Here is a 3,423-nt window from a genome sequence, read left to right on the forward strand (position 1 = left end):
GCCGGCCACGGCCGGCTCTGTTAAACAAACATTGATGTCATCATGCAGTACGTACTAGGCCTATTTTTGATACAACAACGTGACACTTAACAAAGTTAGGTTACATTTCAGTAATCTGTCAAAATCTCATTCAGTATGTCGTATTCATCACGCCCAATTTTATTATTTCTGATCCCTCCACTGGTTAAAGGTTGTGATACGTAATTGATGCTCTGCACATGAGTGCTCTCCAATCCTACAGCACCTGTACGAAGTATTCAACTCCAAATTTACATGAGCGGTATTCTGTGCCCACGAATCCACAACTAGAACCCACTAGGTGGGAGGAAAAAATTAAAGCCTTCTTAACATCTTGTCTTGTTTTAGTGTCTTTGTTCGTTCTGTGGCTATTAGTACGGCTCAGCAAAAGTATTGCCGAAGGGGACACCCGGATTTGAACCGGGGACCTCTCGATCTGCAGTCGAATGCTCTACCACTGAGCTATATCCCCAACTGATTAATTAGCATCAAAAGTTGGACTAGTAACTCTCACATGACATTTGCTGACAAACATAGTGCATGAAGCGTTTTGTTGATATAGGGATATGTGACTTGCTTTTTACATGTACTCAGTGACAATCCAAGTGTAATATACATGTACCACGAGTTATTTCAACTTTCTTTCAAGGGGACGTATCTTCGACTACAAATAAAAAGGTCTTCGGCTCTAATCTAGCTTCCCGTACTTAAAAAAAAATTATCGACATTACTTGTTTTATATGTACATGTATCCGTATCTTATTAGCCCATGAGAAACCAGGTTTTTGAAGTAACAATCATCTAGGTCTTCTGATAAATTCTTTGGAATTATTGAGCTTCGATCTTTGCCTATCACAGTTATTAAAGACTTTAAAATTCTCGTACTGGGTTTTCAAAATTATGCCTAGAAATTCCAGCAGAGCATCCCCTACACTTCTTCAGCAACCACGCCCCAATAAACTAGAAGGAAATTGTAGAGGGCGCTGTCTATTGATATTTCTATTGTTACTTTTTTTTTTAGGAATTTCATAAGCATGGCAAAAGATTGAGTTCTTAAAAAGTGTGAAGGAGATTCTGTTCACACTTTCAGCTGGACTTTGATGCACCAACTGTGGATAAAAGTTTGGCAACATTTTCAGATTTACTCTTAAACATTCACAATACAAACTATGCCAAAATTGAATATTTGAACATAATAGACCTGTTAGATTGAGCTGTACATATATTTAAACAGGTAACCATTTTTTCATAGATTTTTTAAATATCCTTGTTGAGAGGCAGCTTTTTAGTGTTAAAGTTGCTGTGTTGCCAGTGTTTTCCCAATTAAGGTTCCGTCCATTTTTATCCAGTTCTGTTTAAGAGCGGGTCCAGGGGGATCGGAGGCGATAGCCTGAGGGCTTTGCCCCTCCGCAAAAAAAAAGCCACTTTTTAAATTAATACTAAGTGAAAGGTAATTTTTGAGTTAGTTAATTTCCCTTCCAAAGTGTTTAAAAAGCCACAAGATGTAGCTTAATTAATCGCTCAGAGAGGCCGTAAAAGGTTAAATGAAAAAAAATCAAACCTTTAGACCCCTCCGGAAACACGTTTGGACCCCCTAAAATTGCTTCTGGGTCCGTCCCGGTTCTATTTATAGTTACTTTCACATAAAAGACCGTGTACAGCGTGTAATTATTTTGTTATTTTTGAGATGACTCCAAATTGAGTTTTAAACATAAAATTACGGAATGGATGAGCACATGTATAGTTATTTTAGAAATAAATCTATTCTCGCCGAGTTGACATTCCAGGCTTCGAGTCCATTGATGGGAGCTGCTGTAGTTTCGTTTAAAAATGTTGAATTTAAACGAACTTATGGTTGGTTAGAAAATGTTAACCTTACCCAGAACTCCAAGTATTTTACTGATTCAATGAATGTGTGCACGAAATAAGTCAGGGGTGGAAAACGGGGATTTGTCGTGCTTAATTTAAAAGAATTGGCGGAGAATACATGCATATGTAGTACCGTTTTTGAAGTGTTGGCGCTTTCATTTCGGGATAATAAAACAGGCGATAAAAGCACTGAATAATTTATTACAAAAGTATTCCAAATCGACTATTTCGCGCTCTATTTGTTTCCATAGCCCGATTTTTGGTAGTTGTAAACGGGACGAGAATTGAGGCAACATATGCTCATAAAGGCCCAGCTAGCTGCACGCATTCACCCACCCCCCCCCCACACGGCTGTCATTCAACGCACCGGCCACCTTATATCAAAATCTTCAGGCTTACTTCGGCACTGCACTCTGCAGCCGGCAAATATAAAGTGGGTCAATCTGGACCCATGAGAGGTAAACTTTAAAACTTCAACCCGACCATTTACAAAAAAAAAAAAAAATTGTGTCCAATACTTCAACTGTAACTCTGAGACAGAACGCAGGCCCTCATCGTTTGGTCAACAGACTGCTGTCCCTGGTATTGTGGAGTGAATTTTTTGCTTTACTGGACTGGTACTGACGGTAGCAACGGCACATCCAGAGCTTTTTTTTAATGGATTTATTCTAATGATCGCTTGACCAATACATATATTTTATTCCGAAAGATTCCTGACCCCTTGAAGATTGAAAAGTAATGGTATCATTTCTATACTGCGATGCTTTATTCCCAAAGAAAAGGCAAATTTGTATCTGGGGGAGGGGGCAGGCAATTCCCCTCCCCCCACCGTATCAGTACCCCCGACGGAGCCAATGAGGTTGACACTCGGGAGGTGGGCAGGGGTTAAGGGGTGACTTTCAACAAGACCTCCGTACTGATGATGTCACGTACACTTTCTTCACGTGTGTGCTTAGCTATGGTGCTCGGTGGACCGTTGGTTCCCTACTGGATTCGAAGGAAAGTGCACATGTAGATAAAGATTGACGTCATCAGCGCAATATAGGCCTATTTCAGTTTTAAGAAATGCTTCGATACAACACGCCTTCATCTGTCAAAAAATCATTTATGTCGTATTCATCACACCCAATTTTAATAACACTCAGTCACCATCTTCATTAGTTTGAATTTAAAAACCGGGCAATATAGTCAAAAAAAAGTCAATATAGGACTGCATCTCGCCTTGTTATAGCGTGCATTTGTTTTCTATGGCTATTCGCACGGGTCATCAAAAATACTCCATATAAATATTTGGAAGGGGACACCCGGATTTGAACCGGGGACCTCTCGATCTGCAGTCGAATGCTCTACCACTGAGCTATATCCCCAATTGATTTTCCTACTACTAAAAGTCATGTCAGTAACTCTCACATGCCATTTGCTGTGCAGGAAGCGTTTTGTTCAGTTGATTGGGAAATGACTGGATGACTTTCTGCGTCTTGCATCATGCTTTTCAGCAACCACGCCCCTTAATAAGCGAGAAGTGAAACTGTAGAG

At 40.0% G+C, this 3,423-nt stretch overlaps 2 non-coding genes across 2 annotated transcripts; both read right to left on the minus strand.

Moving 5' to 3' along the window:
* Positions 1 to 418: 418 nt before the first annotated feature.
* Positions 419 to 490, minus strand: Trnac-gca (transfer RNA cysteine (anticodon GCA)). Its single transcript has one exon. It is a non-coding gene; the product is annotated as a tRNA-Cys (tRNA).
* A 2,692-nt stretch (positions 491 to 3,182) lies between these two features.
* Trnac-gca (transfer RNA cysteine (anticodon GCA)) lies at positions 3,183 to 3,254 on the minus strand. The gene has a single exon. It is a non-coding gene; the product is annotated as a tRNA-Cys (tRNA).
* Positions 3,255 to 3,423: the final 169 nt, after the last annotated feature.

The sequence above is a fragment of the Acanthaster planci genome, linkage group LG11 (assembly GCF_054643075.1).
Source record: "Acanthaster planci isolate LZ-2023a linkage group LG11, COTS_SCS, whole genome shotgun sequence".
In the NCBI taxonomy this organism is placed as follows: domain Eukaryota; kingdom Metazoa; phylum Echinodermata; class Asteroidea; order Valvatida; family Acanthasteridae; genus Acanthaster; species Acanthaster planci.